At 45.9% G+C, this 13,841-nt stretch overlaps 1 pseudogene; it reads left to right on the top strand.

Moving 5' to 3' along the window:
* Positions 1-1,438: 1,438 nt before the first annotated feature.
* On the top strand, positions 1,439-13,456 carry LOC139555876 (26S proteasome regulatory subunit 4-like; annotated as a pseudogene).
* Positions 13,457-13,841: the final 385 nt, after the last annotated feature.

Raw genomic sequence — 13,841 nt, 5'->3', positions numbered from 1 at the left:
CACCCGTAGCACGCGTTCCAGCAGGTATATCTCACTGGTCATCCCCAAAGCCAACACCTCTTTTGGCCGCCTTTCCTTCCAGTTCTCTGCTGCCAATGACTGGAACGAATTGCAAAAATCGCTGAAGCTGGAGACTTATATTTCCCTCACTAACTTTAAACATCAGCTATCTGAGCAGCTAACCGATTGCTACAGCTGTGCATAGCCCATCTGTAAATAGCCCATCCTACCTCATCCCCATATTGTTTTTATTTACTTTTCTGTCTCTTTTGCACCCCAGTATTTCTACTTGCACATCTATCACTCCGGTGTTAATTTGCTAAATTGTAATTACTTGCTACTATGGCCTATTTATTGCCTTACCTCCTCATGCCATTTGCACGCACGGTCCTATAGACTTTCTTTTTTTCTATTGTGTTATTGACTGTACACTTGTATAATGCCCTTAGTAAAACTCTCTGTGTATGTATGTATTGAGAATCGCACTGCTTTGCTTTATCATGGCCAGGTCGCCAGTTGTAAAATGAGAACTTGTTCTCAACTAACCTACCTGGTTAAATAACGGTGAAATAAAAATAAAATAAAAAAATATACAATTATTGTCAGCTAAGTTAAGCATTACGTTAGCTAGCTAACAGTACAGTAGCTCGTCTTCCATTGAATAGAGTTACAGCGTTGTTTGCCGGTCAGCGGCAGCTAGCTTTCATGCTGACACCCCAATCATGAAATAAATAGCTGCGATTACTAACTTAATCATCCTAAGCATTTAGTACTCCACGTTGAGTCTGTGGTCAACTCAAATAACCCGTCAGCAGCTAAATAGCTGAAGTAACGTTAACTAGCTAGTTAGCCAATAAAGTCTACCAACACTAAGTCTTGTTCAAGGTTAAACAGGATATCTAGCTAGCTAACTAAGCTAATGTGTGTGTTTATAATTTCAGGATCAAAGCCAGAGTGGGGGCCAAGGACGCAAGAAGAATGACAATGTGAGAATGAAATGGCAACAACCAGAGCCTCTGACAACAGCATCTCCTCACCTGGATCTTTCAGATATCTGTGTTAACCTGTTTTATTCTACTGTCACTAAACATGTAACCATATCATATGTTTATAGGAGAAGAAGAAGTATGAAGCCTCCCATCCTCACCAGAGTTGGGAAAGAGGAAGAAAAAAAGCAAGGGACCTGATGCGGCTAGCAAGCTACCTTTGGGGTAACGCTGTTATGACACCTCACTTAGGACGAAGAATCTCTCTTAAAACGGACCCATCGGCTCAATATCTAGTATCTGTCTCTGCATCATTCCTAACTCTCTAGCTATGTCATTTCTCACTCACTCGCTTGTCAAGAAAAACTATATTGATAACGTATTGTATCTCCCTCTGCAGTCACCCCTCACACCCACTGCAGGCTGAAGCTGCTGAAGCAGGAGAGGATCAGAAAGACTACCTGCTGATGGTGGAGGAGTTTATCAGGAACCAGGAGTAGATGAAACCACTGGAAGAGAAACAGGAAGTACTGAACTATATTACATATAATGCTATATTACTTTAGTTTATCAGGAACTAGATAAACCCCAGGAGGAGAAACAGGCGGTACTGAGTTGAGACCATCGAGATACAGGTAACTCGACAAATAAAGGAAACGCTTGAAGTAAATGAGGGATGCAAAGTGTATTGAAAGCAAGTGCTTCCACAGATATTTGGTTCCTGAGTTAATTCAGCAATTGACATCCCATCATGCTTAGGATCATGTATACAAATGCTGGGCAGGCCATCTGTTTTGAGCTTACCCTGTGCAATGTCCCCCATAGGAGGACAATGCCCCCATCCACAGGGCACGAGTGGTCACTGAATAGTTGGCATATGGCATTATGTTGGTGTTTCCTCTATTTTGGCAGTTATGTGTGTGTATGTGTGTATATATATATATATAATACTTTACTTTATCAGGAAATAGCAGATGAAACGGGTGTCTGCACCGCCCCTCACCATAGAGAGCTTTTATTTCTCTATGTTGGTTAGGTCGGGGTGTGACTAGGGTGGGTCATCTAGGTGATTTATATTTCTATGTTGGCCTGATATGGTTCCCAAGCAGAGGCAGCTGTTTATCGTTGTCTCTGATCTGGGGATCGTATCCAAGCAGCCATTTCCCCTTTGTGCTTTGTGGGGATCTTGTCTATGTATAGTTGCCTTTGAGCACTATAATAGTTTCACGTTTGGGCAAGTTTTTTCGATTTATTGTTTTCTTTGAGTTTCACGACCTAATAAAGAGGATGGAACCATACCACGCTGCATCTTGGTCCATTCGTTATGACGATCGTGACTAGAGGTACCCACCAACAACGGACCAAGCAGCGTGCCCAGGAGGAAAGCCAGGAGTGGAGGACATCCTGAACGTGGGATGAGATGATGGGCAGGAGACAGAAGCCTGCCTTATGGAAGCAGGTGGAGGCAGCGAGGGAACAACAACGACAACACTGGGGTTCGCGGCCACGACGGAAGCCCGATAGACAGCCCTGAAAAATGTTTTGTGGGGGGGCACACGGAGTGGTCGGTGACGCTGAGGGGTGAGTCAGAGACCGAGGAGGAATATTGGGGACAGATTGATTGAGGAGTGGGTGGCGAAAGTTGCGGGGGCTGAACCAGAGCCAACTCCCCGTGCTCACCTGCTGGGGAGCGTGTGACCGGTCAGGCACCATGTTTTGCAGTGATACGCACTGTGTCTCCAGTGCGCATTCACAGCCCGGTGCATTCTGTGCCAGCTCCTTGCATTTGTCCGTGCTAAAGTGGGTATCTGTCCAGGACGGGTTGTGCCGGCTCAGCGCGCCTGGTCTCCCAGTGCACCTCCTCGGTCCAGGATAATCCTGCGCCGGCTCTACGCGCTTGTATCCCCAGTGCGCCTTCACAGCCCAGTGGGTCCTGTGCCAAGCTTCCCGCACCTTGCCGTGTGAAGGTGGTCATTTGTCCAGGACGCGTTGTAACAGCTCTACGCTCCAGACCTCCAGTGTGCCTCCACAGTCCAGTACGTCCTGTGCCTCCTCCCCGCGCACTCGCCCTGAGGTGCGTGTCACCAGCCCGGTGCCACCTGTACCGGTCCAACGCATCAGGCCTCCAGTGCGCCTCCACAGTCCAGTACGTCCTGTGCCTCCTCCCCGCACTCGCCCTGAGGTGCGTGTCACCAGCCCGGTGACACCTGTGCCGGTCCCACGCATCAGGCCTCCAGTGCGTCTCCACAGTCCAGTACGTCTTGTGCCTCCTCCCCGCACTCGCCCTGAGGTGCGTGTCACCAGCCCGGTACCACCTGTACCTGCCCCACGCATCCGGCCTCAAGTGCGCCTCCACAGTCCAGTACGTCCTGTGCCTCCTCCCCGCACTCGCCCTGAGGTGCGTGTCACCAGCCCGGTGCCACCTGTACCGGCCACACGCACCAAGCTTGCCGGCGACAGTCTCCCAGTCCAGAGCTTCCGGCGACAGTTCCCAAGTCCAGAGCTTCCGGCGAACAGTTCCCAGTCCAGAGCTTCCGGCGACAGTTCCTAGTCCGGAACCTCCTGAGACGGTCCACGGTCCGGAACCTCCTGAGGCGGTCCGGAACCTCCTGAGGCAGTCCGGAACCTCCTGAGACGGTCCGGAGCCTCCAGCGGGGGTTCCCAGTCCGGAGCCTCCGGCAACGATCTAGACGGTCCGGAGTCCCCCGGCGACGACCCACGGTCCGGGTCTCCCTGGCGACACCCCGCGGTCCGGTTTCCCCGACAACGATCCATGGTCCGGAGCCCCCGGCGATGATCCACGGTCCGGAGCATCCGGCGACGATCCCCGCACTAGAGCCGCCATTGAAGATGAGGTTTCCGCGAGCGGAGTGGGTACTTTTCCCCGCACCGGAGCCGCCCCCGATGGTAGATGCTCACCCGGACCCTCCCCTCTCGTAGTTGGGTTTTGCGGTCGGAGTCCGCATCTTTAGGGAGGGGGGTACTGTCACGCCCTGACCATAGATAGCTTTTATTTCTCTATATGTTGGTTAGGTTGGGGTGTGACTAGGGTGGGTCATCTAGGTGATATATATTTCTATGTTGGCCTGGTATGGGTTCCCAATCAGAGGCAGCTGTTTATCGTTGTCTCTGATTGGGGATCATATTTAGGCAGCCATTTCCTCTTTGTGCTTTGTGGGATCTTGTCCACTGTATAGTTGCCTGTGAGCACTATAGAAGCTTCACGTTTCGTTTTTTCGATGTATTATTTTTCTTATGAGTTTCACTACCTAATAAAGAGGATGGAACCTGTCGCTGCATCTTGGTCCACTCATTATGACGATCGTGACAACGGGAGGTACAGAGTAGACCATTGAGATGGAATTATTATATCAAACTATAGAGTAGAGACCCGAGGAGAGGAACTCAACATAGAACTATATAATACTACAGCTATTACTTTAGATTATCAGGAAGCAGGAACAGATGAAATCCCTGGAGGAGAAACAGGAGGTAAAGAGACAGTAGATTATGCCAATTCATAAAGTTCTTGTGTCTAACATGTATTTCCTGTGTGTTCTTCTGCAGGAGGAGAGGTCCAAGGTGGATGACCTGAGGGGAACCCTCATGTCTGTGGGAAACCTGGAGGGAGATCATCGATGACAACCATGCCATCGTGCTCTACGTCAGTGGGATCTGAGCACTGACGTCAGCATCCTCTCCTTCGTAGACAAAGACCTGCTGGAGCCGGGCTGCACGGTACTACTCAACCACAAGGTACTGACACATTTCTGCTCCGTACTACTCAACCACAAGGTACTGACATATTTCTGGCTCCGTACTACTCAACCACAAGGTACTGACATATTTCTGCTCCGTACTACTCAACCACAAGGTACTGACATATTTCTGCTCTCGTACTACTCAACCACAAGGTACTGACATATTTCTGCTCCGTACTACTCAACCACTAGGTACTGACATATTTCTGCTCCGTACTACTCAACCACATGGTACTGACATATTTCTGCTCCGTACTACTCAACCACTAGGTACTGACATATTTCTGCTCCGTACGTACTCAACCACAAGGTACTGACAAATTTCTGCTCCGTAACTACTCAACCACTAGGTACTGGCACATTTCTGCTCCGCACCACTCAACCACACGGCACTGACGTATCTCTGCTCCGTACTGACTCAACCACTAGGTACTGACGTATACTGAACAAAAATATAAACGCAACATGCAGCAATTTCCAAGATTTTACTGAGTTTACAGTTCATACTGTCTAAAGAAATCATGAATGGCACGACAATGGGCCTCAGGATCTCGTCACAGTATCTAAAATGCAATTCTGTTTGCCCGTAGCTTATGCCTGCCCATACCATAACCCCACCACCATGGGACACTCTGTTCACAACGTTGACATCGGCAAACCGCTCGCCCACACGACGCCATACATGTGATCTGCGGTTGTGAGGCCGGTTGGACGTACTGCCCAAATTCTCTAAAACAACGTTGGAGGCAGTTAATGGTAGAGAACACTCAATTCTCTGGCAACAGCTCTAGTGGACATTCCTGCCAGTCAGTATGCCAATTACACGCTCCCTCAGAACTTCTGTTGTGTGACAGAACTGCACATTTTACATTGGCCTTTTATTGTCCCCAGCACAAGGTGCACCTGTACAATGATCATGCTGTTTAATCATCTTCTTCGTACATGCCACACCTGTCAGGTGGATGGATTATACTGGCAAGGGAAGAAACGCTCACTAACAGGGATGTACACAAATTTGTGCACAACATTTGAGAGAAAATACGTTTTTTTTTTGCAAATGGAACATTTCGCCAATCTTTTATGTCAGCCTGACTGAAACACGGGACCAACATTTTACGTGTTGCGTTGATATTTTCCCTCAGTGTATATCTGCTCTGTACTACTTCTGCAACCACAAGGTATGAACATACGCTGAGTGTACTGAACATTAAGGACACTTGCTCTTTCCATGACATAATGCTGACCAGCTGAAAGCTAGGATCCCTTATTGATGTCACTTGTTAAATCCACTTCAATCAGTGTAGACGAAGGGGAGGATGCAGGCTTATAGAAGGATTTTTAAGCCTTGAGACAATAGAGACATGGGTTGTGTATGTGTGCCATTCAGAGGGGGAATGGAACAAGAGAAAGGATTGAAGTGCCTTTGAACAGGGTATGGTAGTGGGTGCCAGGCACACAGGTTTGTATCAAGAACTGCAACGCTACTGCATTTTTCATGCTCAACAGTTTCCTGTGTGTATCATTAATGGTCCACCACACAAAGGACATCCAGCCAAACTCTGGGCACAACCCTGCCGCAATTGCAGTCAACGTGGGCCAGCATCCCTGTGGAACGCTCCCGACACCTTGAGAGTCCATGCCACCGAATAATTGTGGCTGTTCTGAGGGCAAAAGGGGGGCGCAACTCAATATTACGAAGGTGTATATATGATCCGTACCAATCAACCACAAGGTACTGACATATCTGCTCTGTCCTACTAGTGCTGAGCAATTAGTGCTTTTTGAGGTTGGTTCAGAGAATTTTTTCACATTATATACATTATGTGGGTTGAATGCTGTAACAACACAGAATAAAACAATTAATACAAGTTCCATGATGGCAGTGACATTACTGCTTATCACTTATTAAACATTTATTCACATTACCTAAACAGATATATATACAGTATATCAGTTGCTGTGTATGTTACATTTGTTTTTATTTGATGACTGTATTATTTCATTCCAAGTCATCTAGTCTTTATAGTGCTGCTTACTATGCTGTCTGACAAAATCACTATTTTAGTAGTTCTTTAAAGTAAATAAGGCATACTTTTTTTATGACTGCTGAATAGCAACTATCGACCACTTAGAGCATGTATTTTCAAGTAGAGATACCTTGGGAAGCAACTGCTCTCTATCCCTCTTGTTTTCTCTCTCTGTGTCTGTCCCACACTAACCTAACATAGCGGGCTTCAAAGAAACACACAGGCCGGACTAAGTAGGCTCACGATAAATTATGGTTGTTGTCAATTACCAAGTTTTCTGCGCTGAAACTATGTAGAATATTGGCCTGTTGGTAACTACAACTCCTTACTACATCGCACAGTTCTGGTGCTTGATCTGATTTATCTCTAGGGAAACTGTGCAATGTCCGCATTAAGCTCACAGAAAAAAAAGGAACAAAATGTTATTCAAATAATTGAGCCGACTTCAATTAGTTAAAAAAATATATATTTAAAAAATAACTGAAATGTTGGTTAATCGCTCAGAACTATGTACTACTCAACCACAAGGTACTGACATAGCTGTTCCAGATCCTACTCAACCACAAGGTACTGATATATACACGTAACTGCCAAAATAAAGGAAACACCAACATAGGGTGTTGGGCCACCACGACCCAGAACAGCTTCAATGAGTCTTGGCATATATTGAGATCTGGTGACTGAGACACACACACCCTTTAAACCTATGAGGCTCCTTTGAGGCCCCCTTTCAAAGTCACTGAGATCTCTTCGAGCCATTGTAGCCAAAATAATGAGCAACTGGGCATTTTTATACCATGACCCTAAGCATGATGGGATGTTAATTGCTTAATTAACTAAGGAACCACGCCTGTGTGGAAGCATCTGCTTTCAATATGTCTTGTATCCTTCATTTACTCAAGTGTTTCCTTTTATTTTGGCAGTTACCTTTATGTGCTTCATACTACTCAACCACAAGCTACACAATACATATTTTATAGGGCTTTTTCCCATCGTGAGCCGAGTCAAACGAAGCTGTACTGGGGCTGGCGTGGTTATGCATCCAGCATAGTTGCTGGAAACGTACTGAAAAGGACAATGTGGAAAAAAATGTATCGGCATAGTTTGGTTCGGTGGGCACAGTAGTGTTTAAAGGGTATAGGTTTTACGCACTAACTGTGGATACGAGCATCTTGCTAAATGACAAAAATGTGTCAAAGGCAAATTTCATTAGTTAGGTGGGGACAGTATTTATTATGTTTGGGTTGAGTAGTGAGTGACGTTGACTGACTCTGTCCCTATTTTCTGATCCGTGTCTGTCCTCTAGGTCCATGCCGTGATTGGTGTCCTGATGGGCGGACACTTGATCCCCTGGGGTCACGGTGACTGAAGGTGGAGAAGGCCCCTCAGGAGACCTACGCTGACATAGGAGGACAGGACAGCCAGATCCAGGAGATCAAGGTACAGGAGGACTCCACTAAACGTCATACCTTGTAACTGCTTAGGAAGTATTTTAAGCATTTTATCCGAGATGAGTACCACGTTATGTACCTAGCCTGTACTAGACTCTCTGGACACTCTCTGGACAGCCTGTAGTCATTCACTGTACGTTTGTTAGGATACCGGTATCGCGATTCCACACTTTCCTTGGCAAAAAAGACAAACACGGAAGCAGACACGAACTCTATGGTCCTTTTTTAAAAACCTACTTTATGTCAAATATTGTGTGCTATAGCTTGCAAAATGAACAAACGTGACTCTGGGGGACAACGTACGGCTGTTTTCTTTCCAACATTAGGACTGTTTTCCTAAAATGATTCAGTCTGCTTCTGACTGTGACGCTGTTGTTCTGTAGGAGTCCGTGGAGCTGCCCCTCGCCCACCCTGAGTACTGTGAGGAGATGGGCATCAAGCCTCCGTGTGAGTGGTGAGTTAGATGGACATGAAATAAACCATCAAAAACACATAATAACAAATATCAAAACAATATACATAATCCCTGAGACATGCTTAGCGACGAGCAGTATGGACAGGGAAACACATTGAAATCATATTACAATATAATAAATATCATAAAATATGCCATTTAACAGACACTTTAAGAGACTTACAGTCATGCATACATACATTTTACGGATGGGTGGTCCCGGCAGTTCGAAGTCCGACTATCCTGGTTCTGTATGCCCCATGCTCTACCAAATGAGCTAAACAGGACCATGTTACTTAATATGGGTGTGGTTCGTGCAAGGTTGTTTGTCTGTGTGTGCGTGCGTGCATATCTGTGTGTCTCTGCTAATATGTTTGTGTGCCTGTGCCTCTCTCTGTGTGTTAGGTAAGACCCTGCTCGCCAAGGCGGTGGCCAACCGGACATCAGCTACATTCCTGTGTGTGGTTGGCTCAGGAGCTGATCCAGAAGTGTGCCCAGGGGAGACAGGCCCGAGCTGGTCCGAGAGCTGTTCAGGGTGGGCCGAGGAACACGCACCATCTATCGTCTTTATCGACGAGATAGACACCATCGGCACTAAACGGTACTTACTACAACCACATTCTTAAAATAGGCCACTTAAAGGCCCAATGCAGTAGTTTTTATATCAAATAATTTATGTTTAACAATTAAGTACCTTACTGTAATAGTCCCCCCCCCCCCAAAAAAAAAAAGCTATTTCTCAAGCAAGAATTTTGCTAGGACTGTCTGGGAGTGGTCTGAGTGGGGAGGGGAAAACGGAAAATTAGCTGTTATTGGCAGAGAGGTTTGGGAAACTCTTTCTTATTGGTCTATTAACTAATTTACTGCCTGGTGACTGAAACTCCACCCCTTTAAACCTGCTGATTAGAAGGTCCTTGTGTAGATAGTTGCTGGTTGAGAATACAATCAGAAAATGACACTTTTAAAGTGTTTTATCAGCTGTTGTGTACAAAATGATACGTCGAACAGGAAAATCTGAATTTGGACTGCACTATGCAGAAATCACTCTGCCATTTCCTGGTTGCTAAAATTCTCAGTAGTTCACCTAATTTCAGTTTGTGACAAAACAAGCAAGTATAGTGTAGATAGCTCATTATACCATCTAAATATATTTCCCATAACCATATTGTAATTTCAGCTGTTTAAAACTGGTGTATAAAACCGAAAGTAAAAGACGCTAAAACTTAAGAATGGGAAGCATAAAAACAGCGCACATAGAACAGATCTACCGCTTCTTAGATCTTACTTTCACTGAAAATTACAGATCTATAACACACGTTTCTATGTGAATTTGGGGCCAGGCCGCCCCAAAAGTTACAGTGAGGGAAAAAAGTATTTGATCCCCTGCTGATTTGTACGTTTGCCCACTGACAAAGAAATGATCAGTCTATAATTTTAATGGTAGGTTTATTTGAACAGTGAGAGACAGAATATCAACAAAAAAATCCAGAAAAACGCATGTCAAAAATGTTATGAATTGATTTGCATTTTAATGAGGGAAATAAGTATTTGACCCCTCTGCAAAACATGACTTAGTACTTGGTGGCAAAACCCTTGTTGGCAATCACAGAGGTCAGACGTTTCTTGTAGTTGGCCACCAGGTTTGCACACATCTCAGGAGGGATTTTGTCCCACTCCTCTTTGCAGATCTTCTTCAAGTCATTAAGGTTTCGAGGCTGACGTTTGGCAACTCGAACCTCCAGCTCCCTCCACAGATTTTCTATGGGATTAAGGTCTGGAGACTGGCTAGGCCACTCCAGGACCTTAATGTGCTTCTTCTTGAGCCACTCCTTTTTTGCCTTGGCCGGTGTGTTTTGGGTCATTGTCATGCTGGAATACCCATCCACGACCCATTTTCAATACCCTGGCTGAGGGAAGGAGGTTTTCACCCAAGATTTGACAGTACATGGCCCCGTCCATCGTCCCTTTGATGCGGTGAAGTTGTCCTGTCCCTTTGAGCAGAAAACACCCCCAAAGCATAATGTTTCCACCTCCATGTTTGACGGTGGGGATGGTTTCTTGGGGTCATAGGCAGCATTCCTCCTCCTCCAAACACGGCAAGTTGGGTTGATGCCAAAGAACTCCATTTTGGTCTCATCTGACCACAACACGTTCACCCAGTTGTCCTCTGAATCATTCAGATGTTCATTGGCAAACTTCAGACGGGCATGTATATGTGCTTACTTGAGCAGGGGGACCTTGCGGGCGCTGCAGGATTTCAGTCCTTCACGGCATAGTGTGTTACCAATTGTTTTCTTGATGACTATGGTCCCAGCTGCCTCAGAGATCATCGACAAGATCCTCCTGTCTAGTTCTGGGCTGATTCCTCACCGTTCTCATGATCATTGCAACTCCACGAGGTGAGATCTTGCATGGAGCCCCAGGCTGAGGGAGATTGACAGTTCTTTTGTGTTTCTTCCATTTGCGAATAATCACAGAAACTGTTGTCACCTTCTCACCAAGCTGCTTGGCGATGGTCTTGTAGCCCATTCCAGCCTTGTGTAGGTCTACAATCTTGTCCCTGACATCCTTGGAGAGCTCTTTGGTCTTGGCCATGGTGGAGAGTTTGGAATCTGATTGATTGCTTGCTTCTGTGGACAGGTATCTTTTAGGATAAAGGTAAGAAACTGAGATTAGGAGCACTCCCTTTAAGAGTGTGCTCCTAAATCTGCCGCACGCTACCTGTATGAAAGACACCTGGGAGCCAGAAATCTTTTTGATTGAGAAGGGGTCAAATACTTATTTCCCTCATTAAAATGCAAATCAATTTATAACATTTTTGACATGCATTTTTCTGGATATTTTTGTTGTTATTCTGTCTCTCACTGTTCAAATAAACCTACCATTAAAATTATAGACTGATAATTTCTTTGTCAGTGGGCAAACGGACAAAATCAGCAGGGGATCAAATACTTTTTTCCCTCACTGTACATATTGCCGCTAGAAATGATAGGAATAGGCATAGCAAGGTTGTTTAGTAGCTCCACCTTGCCCCCTGATAGGCTTGGTGAAAGTTGAACCATTTTGCTTATACCAACCAAATCCTCTTAGATATTGACAATTACTGGATCTGCCGGGTTGATTTGGGAATGTGCCGACTACTGTTTCTCTGCCCTTTAGGTGTGACTAAACCGTGTTTCTCTCCGTGTGTAGATATGAGTCGAACTCTGGAGGAGAGAGGGAGATCCAGAGGACCATGTTGGAGCTGCTCAACCAGCTGGACGGTTTTGACTCCAGAGATGTCAAGGTGATCATGGCCCACGACAGGATAGAGACCCTTACACCCTGCACTCATCAGACCTGGTAAGACGCTCTCACTGACGTATCTGAAAGATGGAGCCTATTTTTGTATCGTGTATCATATTAAAATCTCAGACCGGTAGAGCGGGACTCTTAGACAGGGATAAAACGACCTCAGTTGAAGTGTATATTGAGGATTTGAGATTCGGACTATAAAATGAATGCAGATTCATTTCCTCCTTCTGAGCTCCATCTGTGGCAACCGACCCTCTTGACCTTGAGCGAACAACGGATGGAGCTCTCAGAACACTTTACAAGACTTCCGATCAAAAGAAACAACGTTCACTGAAGCCATTTGAGGAAGGCGTCTTTTTTTCTCTTCCCACAATGTTGAGTCAATGTCAATAAGTATTCTGTTCTAGAATCAGAATGAGTAGAATCGAACGGCCAGTCCCTCGCTTTGACACTCCATGCCCCTCACCCCCTTCCCTATGTTTTTTTCCAGGTCGTATTGACAGAAAGAGAGTTCCCTCTGCCTGATGAGAAGACCAAGAGGAGGATCTTCAACATCCACACCAGCAGGATGACCAGTCTGCCGCCGTCACCCTGGACGACCCTGATCCTGTCCAAGGATGACCTGTCAGGAGCTGACATCAAGGTATGGATGTCCAGGGTTTCCTCTACCACAGTGGTCCTTAACCTGGGTACCTGGTCTATCTGCATGGTCATTGGGAAGACTCATAAGAGCATCGTGCCATGGCAATAGTTACCCCCCAAAAAATAATTTAAACACTGCATTACCACTACTTAAGGTGGCGTAGCTCCCCTATCTAGCCCTGTTGCCCCCTGCCTGCCAACAAAGAGTTGGCCTCCATGGATTTCAACTGCTTTAGGTGTGTGGCTTTAGGGATGTTTGCAGCCACTCTAGGGAAAACATGATTCTCAAACTGCCTCTAGCTAAACCAGATTTAGTATATTTGACTGTGCTGCCCTCTAGCGGCAGTTCTTTTAAGGTAAATCCTGAAAGGATTCTCTTACTTCCCAGCAATGCTGGGCCTTTTTCGGCTACTTTCAGAAAGCCTCCCTCCTTCCTTGAAGTCATGATCTGAGAGAGTCTAAGTCTAGGATCAGCTCTTCCGTGTCCATATATTATTCATTACTGACATAAAAGACTAAACTGATGCTAGATCAGTATTCCTGACTCCCAAGACTATTTGTGAATACAGGCCCTGATCTTTTGAGGCTGACCTAAGTTGACCTTTCTCCTCTCTTTCTCCCCCTCCTCCAGGCGATCTGCACCGAGGCAGGCCTCATGGCCCTGAGAGAGCGCAGAATGAAGGTCACCAACGAAGACTTCAAGAAGTCCAAGGAGAACGTGCTGTACAAGAAGCAGGAGGGTACGCCGGAGGGCCTGTACCTCTAACCCCGGACCTCGGACGTTTAACCCCTGACCTGTACCCTGTCCGCGGTGTGAGAGAGCAGAGAGAGCTTTGCTGTATTTCGTTGCATGTTACGTTTGGCTTCCTTTCCAGTTGTCTACTTTAACTTCATGAACTCTGACAATAAATACAATAATTTGAATGGGAGAGAAGTGTTGTTATTCCTCCGTTCCATGTATGATTACTCTCATTTCCCTCCGTGCTCTGTTTAGTATAGGTAGTGTCACGTTGTCCTAAAGTTTGGTCTGCATTGGAAAAGCCTGGAAATCTAGGCTAGAGTAGAAGTAGTGTTCAATAGCATACAGTCTGCATCATACCCACGTTTGGGTTCCATAACTGGTTCATCAGCCCCAGTAGTAATCTCTCTATGTTTATTTTGCGGAAAATGAATCCCATTTTATTTATTCCGCTCAATCACCATCTTCCAGTAGTATTCAGACTTCC

Source organism: Salvelinus alpinus, chromosome 27 (genome assembly GCF_045679555.1).
Source record: "Salvelinus alpinus chromosome 27, SLU_Salpinus.1, whole genome shotgun sequence".
NCBI lineage: Eukaryota > Metazoa > Chordata > Actinopteri > Salmoniformes > Salmonidae > Salvelinus > Salvelinus alpinus.
Note: the sequence above shows the minus strand (reverse complement) of the source record. Positions and strands in the feature narration are given on the sequence as shown.